The sequence below is a fragment of the Pongo abelii genome, chromosome 3 (assembly GCF_028885655.2).
Source record: "Pongo abelii isolate AG06213 chromosome 3, NHGRI_mPonAbe1-v2.0_pri, whole genome shotgun sequence".
Classification (NCBI taxonomy): domain Eukaryota; kingdom Metazoa; phylum Chordata; class Mammalia; order Primates; family Hominidae; genus Pongo; species Pongo abelii.
The window spans coordinates 198,722,197-198,743,215 of NC_071988.2; the positions used below are offsets into that span (position 1 = coordinate 198,722,197).

The following is a 21,019-nucleotide window of genomic DNA, read 5'->3' on the forward strand; positions in this document are numbered from 1 at the left end:
TTTCTGTACCCCCAAGTAATTAGCATAGATAATTTGCAAATAATGACATGGAAAATAGACACAAAATGTAAAGATTTTATGTGACAATATATTTTATGACACGATCCCATCCAGCCGCACATTTTACCTGCACAACTTATTCCCATATGTAATTCACAGTATTTTTCCCCAGTTTCATTGCTTTAGGAGAGATTAACCAGACGTGTTAACAAAGAACATTTCCATGTAGGATGCACCTGTACAAATGTGTGCAAATATTTCCTCATTCCACAGTTCATTGGTGTTCTGATTCATTCAGGTGCTAAAGTTTTAATTCACATAAAATATTTCTAAGTAAGCAGTTCCAAAATTTTGATTTTGACTTGTCTTAAAATATTTCTAAGTAAGCAGTTCCAAAATTTTGAAATTTTGATTTTTAAAAAAATTTTTTGGCCCAACTTAACTGAAAAAGAGAAGGAAGAATAGTAAATCCTCCTGAATCTATCAGCAATGGAGAGGACAGTAGGGTCTCATTTTCATTTATGCTGTCAGGTTGATGGATTAGCTTTTATTATACATGGGTTATGTGCCAAACGATGTCTTTTGATTTGGATTCAAGGAAAACAGCAGGAATCTTAAATGATGAGAATTCTGAAAGAGTTATTATTTCTGGTCCTTTGACAGAAGTAAAGAGAGACTCATAGCTAAAGAACACCAAAGTCTCAAAATCAACTTCACATGTAGTTTACTCATTGAGTGAGACACAATATGAAGAGTCAAAGCTAGTCATGATTCAGTGGAGTTTGACAAAGTTTCTCTGTGTCCACTTAGCTAAAAGCCTTCTTTCTCTGTTCTCAGGTGCTGAGATGTCTATGCAGGCAAGTCTGAGGTTAGCCTCCCAGAGTTTTGGGGAAAAGCACACAGGCATTCCTGAACACTCTGAGAGGTGCAGAAAAGTGGCTGAGCAGACAGACACGAGGTCTGGCATGGAGGCAAAGGATCACAGTGGAGCATGGACCTAACAGCTGGATGGGGATATCACTATCAGCAGAAGATGCAACAAGACCGGGGCCAGTGCTCAAGGCCAGAGAGACAGGTTTGTAGGGGCCAGTGGGGTACCAGTGACCATAGAAGACAGTCTTCTCCACTTTGATAGCAAAACAATGCGTAAGGCACCTGAGGAACTCAGATTACAACCAGGGAGAAGAAAATCAGAGGTACAAGGTGGGATGCATCCTGAATTGGTAGAGTAGATACCCCAGAGTGTTCTACCAGAGTTGACAGAATTACCTTGAATAAATAAGAAGGTATTTTATTACCAAGAGTCTCATGGGCTAAGTACAGAGGAATAAAGTTATATCTTTACACACTTGGGTGTGTGACAATGTAAAATGTCAACATTATACTTCCCAATGGACTATGCCATGCAGAAGGCAGAAAGAAGTCAAAAGCCTGTTCTTTTTTTTTCCATTCCATAGTAAATAGCAGAAATTATTCTCTTTGTTAATCTAAGCATACACCAGTCTATAGGTTCGTAATGAGAAATAACTTTTTGTTCTTTGATTTTTTTAAAGAAAATATAGAATTTATAAGACAAACCCTTTTTGGTTTGTGTTTTGTTCCACCTTCTTTTAGCTAGATTTAATTGAAAGCAAAATAAAGCTGTGTATTGAATAAATATGTTAACTCTACAGTATTTTTGAATATATATTTTTCATGGTATAGTTCCAACTTTCATTGGTGATATTGATACGAAGGTCAGATTTACTGAGAGGTAATGTTCAGCCTTGGAAGCATCACCAAAATGTGTATATAAGGCCTTTGTCCACTAATGAGCGTCCTTTTATGTGACTGGTTTTGTAAAGCCTTACACTGTGAATGGACCGTCAATCAACTCGCAGCTGCACTGAGGCCTTCCGATGGCTGTATCCATGGCAACGTGCCAAAAATGGCGGCGCAAATTAATCCATTTGTGTGAAATTCTCAGTGAGAGTCCACTTTCATCTTTCAGAAACTACTGTTAGGAAGTCTGATGATAATGTAAAATACTGAGCAAAAGCAAAATAGTGATGGACTATCCACAGGATCTTCTCCCTGTAAACAGTGGGACTTCTTTTCCTTTTTATCTGCTAGAGATGACAGAGCACAGCTGGGGATGTAATATTACCACCATAATGTTCCTTTTACAAAAAAAGTTACATTAATTTAATATTCACATGCAGGCTTCTTTTTCACCTTCTCTCACAATGCTATCTAATCAGCCTGGAAAATAAGTACAAAGATTTACACAGTGGTACAAAATTAAAAGTAATCTTTTATCTTGATGCTTTATTGCTAATAGTATTTGTATAGCATATAGCATGAGAGATACTTCCAGCATCGAATCTGAAATTAATTGTTAGCTTCCTCTCTTATATGAACAGAAGCAGCTAAGTCTTTGTCTCTTAGAAAGGTTCTTTAAAAATCATCGTTCTTTGTCTTAGATCATGCATTAGTCCTACATCTACACAAGTTTGCTTTTCAAATGCCATATCTTTAAAAAAAACATATTTTGCCTCTGTTCAGATAAATTTACTTAAAACAAAATTGCAAATTGTATTGTTAAAATTATTTGAAGAAAAGGTAACTTTTCACAAACTAAACATGTAGGGCAGATACTGCCTTTTATATTAGAATTTACATTCATTAATCAAAGATATCCTAGTGAAAGCATAAGTGATGTGCCTTATGTCTACTTGTTACTCCTGTCTTGGGGACTTGAGCTGTATTTTTACACACAGAACAAAAGGATTATTTTCTATTACATTGTTCTTAGCTTTCTAAAGTCATCAGCTACTTTGAGAATCTAATAAAAGTTCTAAACACCTATGAGAAATACACATATGTATGCTGTACAAATTTGCTTGCAGTTTCAGATGATCCACAGACTACAGGTTAAGAAGATGTTGGTCAGGCCAGGCTCAGTGGCTCATGCCTGTAATCCCAGCACTTTGGGAAGCTGAGGCAGGCAGATCAACTTAGGTCAGGAGTTCGAGACCAGCCTGGGTAACATGGCAAAACCCCGTCTCTACTAAAAATACAAAAATTAGCCAGGCCTGGTGGCGCACACTTGTAATCCCAACTACTCAGGAGGCTGAGGCAGGAGAATCACTTGAACCCAGGAGGCGGAGGTTGCAGAGCACCGAGATCATGCCATTGCACTCCAGCCTGGGTGACAGAGCCAGAGTCTGTCTCAAAAACAAAACAAAACTATGTTGGTCAAATTGGTGTTGAAAATTTTCTCTAAAACATTGAATGGAGACGTCCAGTTTCAGTCCCAACACTTAAAGAGCTTGGAAGTTGTCACTTCCATACTTAAGACAAGAAAAAATTGAACAAAGGAAAATCAATGGCTTTTCTTGGCCTTAGTAGAGAACTGGATTTGCAGGGCAAATTGCTACTTTGAAAACCAGAGAAAGCAGTAAGTCTAGAGAGTCACAGGTGAGATCTATTTACACAGAGCAGAAGCAGCTAGATCCATAAGCTGGGATTAACACTGAAATGGCATTTCTATTGAATTGCTGTAGGCCAAGAGTAGACTAACCTGAGAGTGAGAAACTCCTGGGGGCTACTGAGAGGTGAGAGCGTGCTGGCAGTCCTCACAGCCCTGGCTTGCTCTCGGCGCCTCCTCTGCCTGGGCTCCTACTTTGGCGGCACTTGAGGAGCCCTTCAGCTCACCGCTGCACTGTGGGAGCCCCTTTCTGGGCTGGCCAAGGCCGGAGCCCACTCCCTCAGCATGCAGGGAGGTTTGGAGGGAGAGGCACGAGTGGGAACCGGGGTTGCATGCGGCGCTCGCAGGCCAGCTAGAGTTCAGGGTGGGCGTAGGCTTGGCGGCCCCGCACTCGGAGCAGCCGGCCAGCCCTGCTGGCTCCGGGCAATGAAGGACTTAGCACCCGGGCCAGCGGCTGCGGAAAGTGTACTGGGTCCCCCAGCAGTGCCAGCCCACCGGCACTCCGCTCGATTACTCACAGGGCCTTAGCTGCCTGCCCGCGGGGTAGGCCTTGGGACTGCAGCCCACCATGCCTGAGCCTTCCCCCACCTCCATGGGTTCCTGTGCAGCCCAAGCCTCCCCAATGAGCGCCACCCCGTGCTCCACGGTGCCCAGTCCCACCGACCGCCCAAGGGCTGAGGAGTGCCAGTTCGTGGCACGGGACTGGCAGGCAGCTCCACCTGCAGCCCCAGTGCGGGATCCACTGGGTGAAGCCAGCTAGGCTTCACCCAGTGGGTGGGGAGGTGGAGAGTCTTTATGTCTAGCTCAAGAATTGTAAACATACCAATCAGCACTCTGTATCTAGCTCAAGGTTTGTAAACACACCAATCAGCACCCTGTGTCTAGCTCAGGGTTTGTGAGTGCACCAATCAACACTCTGTATCTAGCTGCTCTGGTGGGGCCTTGGAGAACCTTTATGTCCATACTCTGTATCTAACTAATCTGATGGGGACGTGGAGAACCTTTGTGTCTAGCTCAGGGATTGTGAACGCACCAATCAGCGCCCTGTCAAAACAGACCACTCGGCTCTACCAATCAGCAGGATGTGGGTGGGGCCAGATAAGAGAATAAAAGGCTGCCCCAGCCAGCAGGGGCAACCCGCTCGTGTCCCCTTCCACACTGTGGAAGTTTTGTTCTTTTGCTCTTTGCAATAAATCTTGCTACTGCTCACTCTTTAGGTCCACACTGCTTTTATGAGCTGTAACACTCACCGCGAAGGTCTGCAGCTTCACTCCTGAAGCCAGCGAGACTACGAGCCCACCAGGAGGAATGAACAACTCCAGATGCACTGCCTTAAGAGCTGTAACACTCACCACGAAGGTCTGCACCTTCACTCCTGAGCCAGCGAGACTACGAACCCACCAGAAAGAAGAAACTCCGAACACATCCGAACATCAGAAGGAACAAACTGCAGACGCGCCACCTTAAGAGCTGTAACACTCACCGCGAGGGTCCGTGGCTTCATTCTTGAAGTCAGTGAGACCAAGAACCCACCAATTCCGGACACACTACAATCTGAGGAAACTCCCAAACTGTCCTAGGTTTACTTCTAGAAATTTTGTCAGCTTCTCATGGTGATAATCCAAAAAAATTCCTGTTACGGTTTTGGCAGGGGGAAGGGGAAGAGAAAACATTGTGAAATACTCCCAGAATGTTCTGTATAAAGCAGACCTACTCTCCAGGAGAAAAAAACTTTACCTAAGTCTTATCCCACAGAGAAGGACTTTCCTCCTACTCTTACTCTTTCTAGCCTTCGGTCTCATTTCAATTGGAAAAACACTTGTGAAGGTCACAGCCCAGAGATGCAGACAGATTGAGATTTAATCATAAGATTATAGAATGCTTCCCCCACAACACACCTGACCACCGCACCAACATAATATACGAATGAATAATAACAATGAATTGCAGCTGAAAGAGTTGGAAGACACACAGTCTCTCTAAGGAAGGGTTTTTAGAGGAGCCCAAAGCAAGAGGAGAGACAAAATCAAGGATAATAACTGCAGCCTCTGGCACCTGAACAACAGCAAACATTAAACAAAGCCCAGCTCCTGGCCAGATGAATATAAATCTTCACATTAAAGGCCCATTTACCTCAGTTCTAATTACCCAATGTGTCAAATTGTAAAGCATGATAAATGGAAGAAAACCCCATAATCTGAAGAAACCATGTAAGCATTAGAACCAGACTCAGATAGAACAGAAGTGTTGGAATTGTAAGGCAAGAAAATTTACATAACTATGGTAAAGAACATTCAAGAAAAGTTAAATAATGTTTGAAGAGAAGGACTCCACTTACAACACTAGGCAGATCATTGAGACAGAAAATAAACAAAGAGACTCTGGACTTAAACTGGACTCTAGACCAAATGGACCTAATAGACATTTATAGAACATGCTACCAACAACTGTAAATATGTATTTTTTTCATCTGTGCATAGAACATCCTCCAGAATTGACCATAAAGCAAGTCTCAACAAACTGGAAAAAATTGAAATTATATCAAGTATCTTTTCAGACCACAGTGAAATACAATTAGAAATCAAAACCAAGAGAAACTCTTAGAATTATACAAATACATGGAAACTAAACAACTTGCTCTGGAATGACTTTTAGGTAAACAATAAAATTAGGGCAGAAATAAAAAATTATCTAAGATGAATGAAAATGGAGACACAACATACCCAAACCTCTGTGAAGGCAATGCAAGGAGGAAAATTTATAGCAGTAAATGCCTATATCAGAGAGAGAAGAAAATATCAAATTAAAAACCTAACATCACACATAAAGGAACTAGAAAAACGAGAACAAACCAAACACAAAGCTAGCAGAAAAAAAGAAATACCAAAATGAGAGAAAAACTAAATGAGATTGAGATCCCCAAAAGTACTACAGACGATAAATGAAATAAAAAGTTAATTCCTTGAAAGAATAAACAAAATTGGTAGACTACTAGGTAGATTAACCAAGAAAATAAGAGGGAAGATTCAAATAAGCACAATCAGAAATGATAAAGGTGACCTTATAACTGATATCACAGAAATACAAAAGATTATTAGAGACTTCTATGAATATCTTTATGCTCCTGAACTAGAAAACCTAGAGGAACTGGAAAAAGTCCTGGAAACATGCAGCCTCCCACGATTGAACCAGGAAGAAATAAAAATCCTCAACAGAACAATAATGAGTAATCAAATCAAATCAGTAATAAAGTCTTCCAACAAAAATAACAACAACAAAAAAAGCCCAGGACCAGAGAGATTCATAGCTAAATTTTACCAGGTATACAAAGATGAGCTGGTACCAATATTACTGAAACTATTCCGAAAAACTGAAGATGAGGGATTCCTCCTTAAAGAATTTTGTGAAACTAGTATCACCCTGCTACCAAAATCAAACAAGAACACAACAAAAAAAGAAAACTACAGGCCAATATCTTTGGTGCATATAACTGGAAAAATCCTCAATGCAGTACCAACAAATCCCATCCAACAGCATATCAAAAAGATAACTGATCACTATCCAGTGGGTTTTAACCCGGGGATGCAAAAATGGTTCAACACACACAAATCTATAAATATGATTCACCATGTTAACAGAACTGAAAACAGAAACCATATGATTATCTCAATAGTTGCGGAAAAAAACTGATAAAATGCAACACCCCTTCATGATAAGAAACCTCAACAAACTAGACATCGAAGGAACATACCTCTAAGTAATAAGAGCCACTTAAGACAAAGTTGAAAGATTCCCCCTATGAGCTAAAACAGGACAAGAAGGTACACTCTCACCACTCTTGTTCAACATAGAAGTGACAATCCTGGGAGTGAAAATCCAGAGTAATCAGGCAACAGAAAGAAATATATGGCATCCAAATTGGAAAAGAGGAAGTCAAATTATCTTTGTTTGCTGATGGCATGATTGTATATCTATAAAACCCATAAAACCACTCCAAAAGACTCCTAGACTTGATAAACAACTTCAGTAAACCTTCAGGATATAAAATCAGTGTACAAATTAAGTAGCATTTCTAAATACCAATAACAGTAAAGCTGAGAATCCAATCGGGAACTCAATCCCATTTACAGTAGCCACAAAAGTGTATCTAGGAGCACATTTACCCAATGAGGTGAATGGTCTCTACACGGAGAACTGAAAGAATCAATATAATTAAAATGTCCATATTTCCCAAAGCAATTTATGGATTCAGTGCAATTCCTATCAAAGTACTAACATCACTTTTCACAGAATTAGAAGAAATAATCTTGAAGTTCACATGGAATAAAAGAAGAGCCTGGAATAGCCAAAGTAATCGTAAGCAAAAAGAACAAATCTGGGGACATCACATTACCTGACTTCAAATTATTTTACAAGGCTATAGTAACTAAAAGATTATGGTACTTTGACAAAAGTAGACACATAGATCAATGGAACAGAACAGAAAACCCAGAAATAAAACCACATTCCTACAACCAATTGGTCTTCAACAAAGTCAACAAAAATAAGCAATGGGGAAAGGACTCCCTATTCAACAAATGGTGCTGTGAAAATTGGCTAGCCATATGTAGAAGAATGAAACTGGACTCCTATCTCTCACCATATAGAAAAATTAATTCAAGATGGATTAAAGATTTAAACATCAGACCTGATAATATAAAAAATCCTGACAAAAACTTAGAAAAAAACCACTTTTGGACATCGACCTAGGCAAATGATTTATGACTAAGACCTCAAAAGTTAATGCAACAAAAACAAAAACAGGCAAATAGAACTTAAATCAAAAAGCTTCTGCACACCAAAAATATAATCACCAGAGTAGACAGACAATGAACAGAATGGGAGAAAATATTTGTAAATTATGTCTTGAACAAAGGAATAATACCCAGAATCTATAAGGAGCTCAAACAGTTCAGCAAGAAAAAAAACAACCTCATTAAAAAGTGGTTAAAGGCAAAAAGTCATTTCTCAAAAGAAGACATATAAAAAGCCAAAAAACAAATGAAAGAATGTTCAACATCATTCATCATCAGAGAAATGCAAATTAAAACCACAATGAGATACCATCTCACATCCATCAGAATGGCTATTATTAAAAAGTCAAAAAACAATAGACATTGGCGTGGATACAGAGAAAATGGACTGTTTATACACTGTTGGTGGGAACCTAAATTAGTTTAATTTCTATGGAAAAAGGTATGAAAATTTATCAAAGAACTAAAAATTGAGCTACCATTTGACTCAGGAATCCCAAAGGAAAAAAAATCATACATTAAAAAACACCTGGACTCATATGTTTATTACAGCACTATTCAAATTAGCAGTGTTATGGAACCAACCTGTGTCCATCAACAATTGATTGGATAAAGAAAATGTACTATATATACACCATGGAATACTATACAGCCATAAAAAGAATAAAATCATGTCTTTTGCAGCAGCATGGATGGAGCTGGAGTCCACTATCCTAGAATATATAACTCAGAAACAGAAAATCAAATATCACATGTTCTCACCTATAAGTGGGAGCTAAACAATAGGTACACATAGACATAAAAATAGAAATAAATGACCATAGGGACTCTAAAAAGGGGGAAGTCTCAAGGGGAGTGAAGGTTGAAAAATTATCTATTGGGTGCAATGTTCATTATTTGGGTGATGGGTATACTAGAAGCCCCAAACTCACCATTATGCAACATATGCATGTAACAAACATACATGCACCTCCTAAATCTAAACTAAAATAAAAAATTTAAAAAGAGAAAATACTAGAAAATTTAAAAAGTAATTGTAACATAATTGAAGAATACCTTTGATAGGCTCATCAGTAGACCAGACACAGCTGAGGAAAGAATCACTAAAATCATCTGAAGAGAGATCAACAGAAACATTCCAATTGAAATACATAGGAAACAATAATGAAAAAAGTGGAAAATAACTCAGATAAATTACCAAGCTTATAATATAGATGTAATTGGAGTACTGGAAGGAGAAGAATGAAAGTAGCAGCAGAAATATTTGAAATACTAATAACCAAGAACATTCTAAAATTACGAGGTATAAAACCACAGATCCAGGAAGCCAGAGAACACAAAGCAGGATAATAAAACACATACACAAACAAAAACAAAAAGCAGTGACACCAGGTATATCATATTCAAACTGCAAAACACAAAGAGAAAATCTTGAGAGAAGCCAGAGGGAGAAAAATCACCTTATTTATATAGAAACAAGAACAAGATTTCTAGTGGAGTTACTGTCAGAAACTATGCAAGCAAGAAGACAGTGGTGAGAAATATTTAAAGTATTGAAAGAAAAGAACTCACTAACTAGACTTCAATATACAGTGAAATTATCCTTCAAAACAGAAGGAGAACTAAAACCTTCTCAGACATACAAAAAACTGAGAAACTTTGCTAGAGACCTTCCCTAAAACAAATGTTAGAAAAAACTCTTCAGGAATAATGAAAATTATATAAGTGAGAAACTCAGATTCACATAAAGAAAGAAATAGAATTAGAGAAGAAATAAATGAAGATAAAATAATGTCACGTTTTAAACTCTTAATTGACTTAAAAGAAAATGTTTATATAAAGTAATGGCATTAACAATGGGTTTGTGATTGTGAATTATGGATAAATCAAATAAATGACAGTAACATAATAGAAGACACGAGGAAGGAAATAGAACTACTCCAAGTGAATGGCACTACAATTGAAGCAGTAGAGTGTTACCTGAAGGTTGACTTAGATTAAAGATATATTGGAAATGTAGGGCAACCAATAAAAACTCTTAATGAAAGAAGTATAATTGATATGACATAATTAAAATAGAATTTTATAAAATATTCAATTAAAACTACAGAAGGCAGAAATAGGGGAAGGAAAAAAATAACATAAAGAATAAGAAATGGTTGCAAATCTGGTAGATATTAAACCTAATGTTTTTATAGTCACTTTTAATGTTAACTGTCTTAATATACAAATTAAAACTCAGAGAATATCAAAATGGGGTTTGAGAAAAGACCTAATTATATATTTTCTATAGGAAATCCAACTTAAGCATAATAACTCAGGTTATAAAAAGCAAAAAGGTATACCTTACTAATGCTAATCAAAAAAGGATGAAGTAGCTGTATCAGTTTAACAAAAAGCAGACTTCAGAAGAAGGAAAATTATCAAAGGTTAAAGAGAAGAATTACATAATGATAGAACTGTCAATTTTCCAAGAAGACACAACAATCCTTAAAGCATATTCACCTAATAATAAGTGTCAAAATACATAAGGAAAAACTTATGGAACTGAAAGAAAAAGAAACAAATCCACTGCCCTAGTTGGAGACTTCAACACTCCTCTTTCAATAATTGATAGATTGAGAAGGAAGAAAATTGATAAGTATACAGTTGACTTTAAGTGTTTTGAGAATAGCATTCTCCTAATACCAAAATCAGATAAAGGTAGTACAAGAACAGAAAACTAAAGACAAATATCTATCAACATAGATGCAAAAACCCTCAATAAAATATTAGCAAATCAAGCTCAAGAATGCATGAAAATAATTTTACACCACAATTAAGTGGGATCATTCCAGGTATGCAAAGCTGATTCAAAACTTGAAATCAATCATGTAATCCACCGCATCTCTATCCTAAAAGAGACAAAGCATGTAATCATATCAACTGATGTAGAAAGAGCATTTGAAAAAAATCCAACACCCATTCGTTTTAAAATCTTACAGCAAATTAGCAATAGAGGGAAACATCATTAACTTAATAAAGATCATCTACAAGAAATCAACAGCTACACATAGACATAGACATAAGGACTAGATGTTTTCTCCTGAAACCTGGAATAAGGCAAGGATGTCCTTTCTCACTACTTCTATTCAACATCATACTGGAAGTCTTAGCTACTGTACTACAACAGGAATTGTTATTTGTGCAGATTGAAAAGGAAGAAATGAAATTGTTTTTATTGACAGATGGCAAAAAAATTATCTATGTAGAAAACTTGAGCAAATCCACAAATAAAAAATTTCCTCAAACTAACAAGTAATTATAGGAAGGTCACAGGATACAAGGTTAATATACAGAAGTCAATCGTTTTTCTATATACCTGTAGCAAACAATTGGAATTTGAAATTAAAACAATGCACTTTGCAATAGCACCCCCCAAGATGACATACTTAGATATAAATCTAGATGCATATGTAGAGTATCTATATGTGGAAAAGTACAAAACTCTGATGAAATAAATTTTAAAACATCTAAATAAATGGAATTATTTTCCTTTTACCTGAATCTGTAGAGTCAAAATATTAAGATGCCAATTCTTCTGAAATTGATGAAGAGAGTCAATGCAATCCCAACCACAATAACAGCTAGCTCTTTTATAGATGTTAAAAAACAAATTCTAAATTTTATATGGAAAGTCAAAAGACCTAGAATAGTCAACACAATACTGAAGAAAATGAACAAAGTTGGAAGACACACTACCCAATTTCAAGACTTACTGTAAAGCAAGAGTAATCAAGATAGTGTAGTACTGATGAAAGAATAGAGAATTTATCAGTGGAACAGAATCAAATGATCTCTGACCAAGGAGAAATGGCAATTTAATGGAGAAAGGATAGAATTTTCAACAAATGGTGCTAGAAAAATTGTACGTCCCAGAAAAAATGAACCTAGACACAGACCTTACACATGACAATATATCATAGACTTAAATTTAAAATGGACCACTATAAAACCTTTAGAACTGATAAATAAGTTTAGCAAAGTTTCAGGATACAAAATCAATGCAAAGAATCAGTGGCATTTCTATATACCAATAACATTCAAACTGAGAGCCAAATCAAGAACACAATCCTATTTACAATAGCCACACAGAAAAATGAAATACCTAAGAAAACAGCTAACCAAGAAGATGAAAGTGCTCTACAAGGAGAATTATAAAACACTGCTGAAAGAAATCAGAGATGACACAAACAAATGAAAAAAAAATCCCATGCTCATGGATAGAAATAATCAATATTGTTAAAATGGCCATAGTGCTGAAAACAATGTACAGTTTCAGTGCTATTCCTATCAGTACCAATGTCTTTTTTTTCACAGATTTAAAAAGACGTTATTCTAAAATTCAAATGGAGCCAAAAAAGAGGCTGGAATAGCCAAAGCCATCCTAAGCAAAAAGAACAAATCTGGAGGCATCACATTACCTGCCTTCGAACTATACTACAAGGCTACTGCAACGAAAACAGTATAGTCCTGGTACAAAAACAAACATGTAGACAAGTGGAACAGAATAGAGAACACAGAAATGAAGCCACACACCTGCAAGCATCAGATCTTCAACAAAGTCAACAAAAATAAGCAATATAGAAAAGACTCCATATTCAATAAATGGTGCTGGGACAATTGGCTAGTCATATGCAGAAGAATGAAACGGCACCCCTACCTATCACCATGTATAAAAATTAACTCAAAATGGATTACAGACTTAAATGTTAGACCTCAAACTATAAAAATCCTAGAAGAAAACTTATAAAATATCGTTTTCAATATCAGCCTTGGCAAATAATTTATGGCCAAGTCCTCAAAAGCAATTGCAACAAAAACAAAAATTGGCAATGGGACCTAATTAAACTAAAGAGTTTCTGCACAGCAAAATAAACTATCAACAGAGACAACCTATAGGATTAAAGAAAATATTAGCAAACTGTGCATCCAACAAAGGTCTAATATCCAGAATCTATAAGGAACTTAAAAACAAATCAACAAGCAAAAAGCAACTGCATTAAAAAATGAGCAAAAGACATAACAGACACTTCTCAAAGGAAGACATACATGCAGCTAAGAAATATATAAAAATGCTTATCAGTACTAATCAGAGAAATTCAAATCAAAACCACAATGAGATACCATTTCACACCAGTCAAAAACCGCCTTCAGTAAAAAGTATAAAAACAACAGATGCTGATGAGGCTGTGGAGAAAGGGAAACATTTATGCACTGCTGGTGAGAATGTAAATTAGTCCACTCACTGTGCAGAGCAGTTTGGAGATTTCTCAAAGAATGAAAAGTTGCATTACCATTTAACCTAGCAGTTCCATAACTAGGTATGTGGCCAAAGGAAAATAATTTATTCTACCAAAAAGACACATGCATCCATATGTTCATCGCAGCACTATTCACAAGAGCAAAGACACGAAATCAACCCAGGTGCCCATCAACTCTGAATTAGATATGAAAATATGGTACGTATAGGCCGGGTGTGGTGGCTCACGCCTATAATCCTAGCACTTTGGGAGGCCGAGGCGGGTGGATCACAAGGTCAGGAGATTGAGACCATCCTGGCTAACACGGTGAAACCCTGTCTCTACTAAAAAATTCAAAAAATTAGCCCAGCGTGGTGGCGGGCACCTGTAGTCCCAGCTACTGGGGAGGCTGAGGCGGGAGAATGGTGTGAACCTGGGAGGCAGAGCTTGCAGTGAGCTGAGATCACACCACTGCACTCCAGCCTGGGCCATAGAGCGAGACTCCGTCTCATGAAAAAAAAAAAAAAAAGAAAAGAAAATATGGTACATATACACCATGGAATACTATGTAGCCATGAGAAAGAACAAAATCATGTACTTTGCAGCAATATGGATGCAACTGGTGGTCATTATACTTGGCAAATCAATGCAGAAACAAAACCAAATACCGCATGTTCTCACTTACAAGTGGGAACTAAATATTGAATACACAGGACACCAAGATGAGAACAATAGACACCAGGACATGCAAGATGGGGGAGGGAGAAGAGGGGACCGAGGGCTGAAAAACTATCTATTGGGTACGACTGTGCTCACTACCTGGGAGATGGAATGTACTGCAAACCTCAGCATCACATAATATGCCTTTGTAACAAATCTGCACACGTACACCCTGAACCTATAATAAAAATTTTTGAAAAGACATAGCAGAAATTTGACATGACCTTGCATCTGGTGATGATTTTTAGTTATGACACCAAAATCACAATGAAAGAAAAATCGTTATGTTGGACTACATTAACATTAAAAACTGTTTTCCTCCATTAAAGAAACTGTTAAGAGAATAAAAAGGCAAGCCAGAGATTGGGAGAAAATATTTGCAAAACACATATCTGATAAAGGACTTGTGTCCAAAATATACAAAGAAGTCTTAACATTGAACAAAAGGAAAACAAACAACTCAATTAAAAAATGGGCAAATGATCTGAAAAGACGCCTTATTAAATAATACAAATGGAAAATAAGCATATGAAAAGATGCTAAACATTTCTCATTAGAGAATTACAAATTAAAACAACAATGAGATTTTTTTTTTTTTTTTTTTTTTGAGACAGAGTCTGGCTCTGTTGCCCAGGCTGGAGTGCTGTGGCGCAATCTCGGCTCACTGCAAGCTCAACCTCCTGGGTTCACGCCATTCTCCTGCCTCAGCCTCCCGAGTAGCTGGGACTACAGGCGCCCACCACCATGCCCGGCTAATTTTTTGTATTTTTAGTAGAGACAGGGTTTCATCGTGTTAGCCAGGATGGTCTGGATCTCCTGACCTCATGATCCGCCCGCGTCGGCCTCCCAAAGTACTGAGATTACAGGCGTGAGCCACCGCGCCCGGCCAACAATGAGATTTTTAAGTTAAAAATTAATTAAAATGCACGTGTGTGGCAGGGCTAAAATGGGAAAAATAATGACAATATCAATGGGTGGTGAGGTTGGGAAGCAGCAGCCATTGTCATAATTCATTGCTGATAGGACACAAAGTGGTACAGGCTGTCTGGAAGACAGTTTGGCAGTTTCCTATAAAGGTAAACATAGTCTTACCATATATCCAGCAATCACGTTCCTAGGTAATTATCCACCTGACTTGGAAATGTATGTTGTTACAAATTGGGGGAGAGTGGAACATCTCTTTTGCAGAAGAATTCCAAATAATTTTTGTAGATACTCTACACTCTAGAAAGTGGAGTATAATTACCAACTCCTTACATGTGGGCTGAACATAGTGACTTCCTTCTAAAGACTACAGTGTGAAAATGCGGGAAAAAGACTAAGAGACCTGACAAACACCTCAGCCAGTTGATCTTTGTCAATATCGAAAGTGACTGGTCATGTTGATGATATATACCTTTAATATGTGATGAAAATGGCATTTTACCTCTGGTATCCTCTTCCGCAAATCCATACCCCTGTCTAATCATGAGAAAAACATCAAACAAATCTCAATAGAAATTCTACAAAATGCCTGACCAGTATGCCTCAAAACTGCCAAGGTCTTGAAAGGCTGACACAAGGTAAAACAAGGAAAGGAAAAACAAGGAATGGCTGAGAGACCATCGCAGGCAAGAGTTGCCTAAGACGACATACCGACTAAATGTGATATGGTTTCTTGAGTGGGAACATTTAACAGAAAAAGGATATATGGTAAAAACCTAGGAAAACTGAATTAAGTGTGGATTTAGTTTGTTTTAAAAATTCAGTGATAAAACGCTTCTCTCTACTTGCCATTATTTCTTTTTGGAGTTCTAGATATTTCTTTCACACCCCAGAACAGCGGTCCCCAACCTTTGTGGCACCAGGGACCAGTTTCTTGGAAGACAATATTCCCCCAGATGTGGGAGCAGGAGGATGGTTTCGGGATGAAACTGCTCCACCTCAGATCGTCAGGCATTATTAGATTCACATAAGGAGTGCACAGCCTAAATCTTTTGCATATGCAGTTCGCAATAGAGTTATTGTTCCTATGAGAATCTAATGCTGATCTGACAGGAGGTGGAGTTGAGGCAGCAATGCTCACCTGCCTTCTGCTCACCTCCTGCTGTGTGGCCTGGTTTCTAGGGGTTGGGGACTCCTGCCCTAGAAGGTTCTTAGAGATTAGGTATGGGAGCTTTGTAGGCTGATGCTTGACTATTCACAAGTATCACTGCATTATGTTCTTAATACTTATAAAAACAATATTTTATTAATTAAGCATTTATCTTATTCTCAAAACTTTACTAAATTGAGGGTATATAAAGGAAGGCAAAATAAAAGTTTCTATCCTAGTGGAATTTAAAGTCTTAGGACTGAACAGCCATGTAGCAGCTGGACAATATAGTTTTGGTTTTCACCTCTCATCTGAAGGCATGAAAACTTAATTTTTTAGTGACATTGCTTAAAGATATTAGAACCAAAAGTACTTTAATACTTCTCACCTTAAAACAAAATGAAACAGAAATTACTTCTCAGGACCTCAGATCACCTTGCAACCACCGCTCCTTTTCTTTCTTCCCTCTTACACTGATACTGCTGAAGAATTGCCTACAGGTGTTGCAAATTCTTTATAACCAATTTATTCTCAAAATCTCTTTAATCTTGCTTCTGAGCCCTTCACTCAGTGGAAACTGCCATTGTTAAAAGTCTAAAACTAATATTCATGTTGGTTAATCTGAAGTTAATTTCTCTGTTTTCATAGTGTTCCTATCAACAGTAAAACTTTTGACACTCTTCCTTTTTGAAATACTCTGTTACCTCATTAGCTCCTCCTCGGCCTTCTTCCCCAGCAACTTCTTTTCTGCCTCAGATTTAATCTTCCTTACATAGTTATTAATGCATTTACCTTCTTCTCTCTTTCTTCTCTCCCTACATGATTTTATTAACTCCATCATTTTATACTACATCCATAGGCTGTGGATCTCCAAGTCTTGCTCAGGTTCCTCTTCTAGGCATCAGATTCCCATTTTTCACTCCCCACTTGACCTTTGCTTTGGAAATTTTATGAACTGCAGACAATTCATCTCAAACTGAATTTGTCTTTCATCCTAGTTTTCTCTATTTCCAGTAAATGGCATCACTGTCTACCTATTGCCTTGTCTGGAAATGAGGAATTCATATTTTATTTAGCATTTCCTTTATTCCTGAAATTCAGTCCAGCATTAATGAAATTCTGTGTTTCTATATCCAAAATATATCTTCACCTGTTGAATTCTCTCTCTCTGTCACCATCACCTTTGGCCAGTAACTATCATTCTCACCTGGATTTCTGCAACTATTTTTCAACAAATCTTCCCTCAAACCATTGTAAGACATTCATAAGCTTTAGGCAGGCTTAATTTTAGAGTCCATAATTCCCATCATATAAACCAAACCATATTGAAATATTTCCATATCCTACATTAAAAGCAATATTTCTGCTGTGGAAGAGTCTTAAAATTTGTTTATAAAATTATTTGGTGGCAGGATTTTATTTAATATATGACAAGCTAAGTTATATATTTTATATGACCAGCTAAGTCATAGATGAAATAAATATAATATATAAAAATATATATCATATTTGAGAAAATTTATGATTATTAGAAATTTTCATATCAATATAATTTTTTTATAAATGAAAAGAATCTAAATCCCAAACATTTTTTAGTTTATGACATATTTTTGAGTTTTATATTTTAAAATATATAATTTTAGCATATTATTTGTATAGGATTCAATTAAACATTTGTTCATTTTGATGTTGTACCAAACACATAACTCTCTTAAGACAGCACAGCAAAGAAGTATCAGAACCAGAATTTGAAACCAAGGAATCTGGTTCCAGAATTGAGCTGTTAGTTCTGACTGTCTTCTGAATACTCTACGAATATGAGCCTGCTGGTTTTCAGATGTCTTGTGGTCCATATCACTTGTGCATATGTATTTGTTCACTAGGCACTTCTGCCCTAGTATATTAAACAGAAGACAAGAGAACTCTGCCAATGTAAAAACCATGCCAGCTGCATGATATTTCATATAACTTTTAGATAGTTAAGATTATCAAGAGTGTTATTAAGTAACAGCACCCCATTTTTGGAGGACAACTAAGAATTATCACACTTTCAAAAAGAAGTTTTACTTTCAGTTAAAAAATAAGTTTTGGGGACCTAATGTATAGCACTGTGACTACAGTTACTACTACGGTACTGTATTATTTACTGGAAATTTGATGAAAGCCTATTTTAAGTGTCCTCAGCTCCCTCCCCACAAGACTGTCCCGTGGTAACCATGGGTGATGAGGGATATGTTAATTAATTTGACTCTGGTAGTCACTACACAATACATGCATATATAAAGTCACCTAGAATATATACAATTTTGTATGTCAATGATAACTCAATAAATATATGAAAAAAATACCAAAAAGTTAGTTGAAAAATTTTGAATCAGCATAGTCTGTGTACCCAACATGTTATTTAAAAGTCAGTAACTTGCAAGAGCGATCCCTGAATGACTGTGTTTTCCCCCTCACTCTTGTTGGTATTTCAGATTAGAAGATGTTTGAGTGTAAATCATTCATCAGTGTCGTTGCCACATTTGGTGAAATGCGTTTTTCCCTCCTTTAACAACAAATGCTCCAGGTTTTGAGTTACTCTATGTTTTGCTTCAGTCATGGTAGAGAATTTTACCCTGGGATGCTCGCCAGGGACCATACTTGGTTCATGCAACATAGACGCTAGTTTTACAATTTTTGGCCCGCATAGTGATCATCTTTGGCTTTTGAGGTCAGGCATAGCATTCTTCTAGCTATATTTGTAACATTTTAGAATCCGCTTTCAAGAAAGAATGCTCATTAGCAAGGCATCTGCCATGTTCCGGTAAGGTTGCTTTACAATGAATTCCTGAGAGCTGCAAAATGTGAGCAAAATGTCTTCATACTGGTAGGCAATCTGTGAGAATTAAATAGGTCTTATTTTTCCTTTGCCAGATTTAAAGCAACTGTAATGAAAGTTGCTTAGTATTAAATTCTAAAGGTTTAAAATAACGTAAACTTAAAGGTAAGAGTCCATGTCTGTCAAGCCTCTGATGATACGAGAAGGAAGGGGAAAGTGCCATCATTCCCATGTGGTCCAAGATAAAACTGTAGTTTTTACTGGTTTTTATCCAGTCTTCTATCCCTTCTTGTCCACATTGCTTGCTAAACAGATAAATTCTGTGTAAAATGTGTCTTGAGAAACTGAAACAACTCAGCTATTAAAAAGAAGACAGTAGTGACAACAGCCACTGATACTAGGTGGAGAGAGAATTCCATGACAGGTTATTTGAGTTTAGAGAGTACATAAAATGGCACTTTTTAATCTTCATGAAGGGCAGTTAGAAGAAACTGCCTCATGGTAGGAAAATGTACAGAAATCAGTCCTTTAAGTTGCATCTAAAAGTGATTTGGAAAAACTATAGATGCTGAAATATGTGTTGCTGCATATTTCACTTGGGCAATTTTCTTAAAACTCACTGAATACGGTGGGCGAGAAGTAATCTAATTTTCACTCCATAGTATGTCCAACTTTAGAAATTTAGAAGCCCTCAATGAGAATTTAAAGAAATTAGAGTAAATACCTTTTACTAGATTGAAGAAAGCTGAAACTGGATCTCTTCCTTACACCTTACACAAAAATTAATACAAGATGGATTAAAGACTTAAATGTTAGACCTAAAACCATAAAAACCTTAGAAGAAAACCTGGATAATACCATTCAGGTCATAGACATGGGCAAGGACTTCATGTCTAAAATACCAAAAACAATGGCAACAAAAGCCAAAATTGACAAATGAGATCTAATTAAACTAAAGAGAGTCTGCACAGCAAAAGAAACTACCATCAGAGTGAACAGGCAATCTACAGAATGGGAGAAAATTTTTCAATCTACCCATCTGACAAAGGGCTAATATCCAGAATCTACAAATAACTTAAACAAATTTACAAGAAAAAAATCAAACAACCGCATCAAAAAGTGGGCAAAGGATATGAACAGACACTTCTCAAAAGAAGACATTTATGCAACCAACAGACACTTGGAAAAATGCTCATCATCACTGGCCATCAGAGAAATGCAAATCAAAACCACAATGAGATATCATCTCACACCAGTTAGAATGGCGATCATTAAAAAGTCAGGAACCAACAGGTGCTGGAGAGGATGTGGAGAAATAGGAACACTTTTACACTGTTGGTGGGACTGTAAATTAGTTCAACCATTGTGGAAGACAGTGTGGCGATTCCTCAAGGATCTAGAACTAGAAATACCATTTGACCTAGCCATCTCATTACTGGGTATATACCCAGAGGATTATAAATCATGCTGCTATAAAGACACATGCACATGTATGTTTATTGTGGCACTATTCACAATAGCAAAGACTTGGAACCAACCCAAATGTCCATCAATGATAGACTGGATTAAGAAAATGTGGCACATATACACTATGGAATACTATGCAGCCACAAAAAGGATGAGTTCATGTCCTTTGTAGGGACATAGATGAAGCTGGAAACCATCACTCTCAGCAAACTATTGCAAGGACAGAAAACCAGACACTGCATGTCCTCACTCATAGGTGGGAATTGAGCAATGAGAACACCTGGACACAGGATGGGGAACATCACACACTGGGGCCTGTCATGGGGTAGGGGGAGGGGTGAGGGATAGCATTAGGAGATATACCTAATGCAAATGAGAAGTTAATGTGTGCAG

At 37.2% G+C, this 21,019-nt stretch overlaps 1 long non-coding RNA gene across 1 annotated transcript; it reads left to right on the forward strand.

Moving 5' to 3' along the window:
• The first annotated feature begins 443 nt into the window (after positions 1-443).
• Positions 444-9,703, forward strand: LOC134761316 (uncharacterized). Its single transcript, XR_010139821.1, has 2 exons — positions 444-1,075; positions 4,687-9,703. It is a non-coding gene; the product is annotated as an uncharacterized LOC134761316 (long non-coding RNA).
• Positions 9,704-21,019: the final 11,316 nt, after the last annotated feature.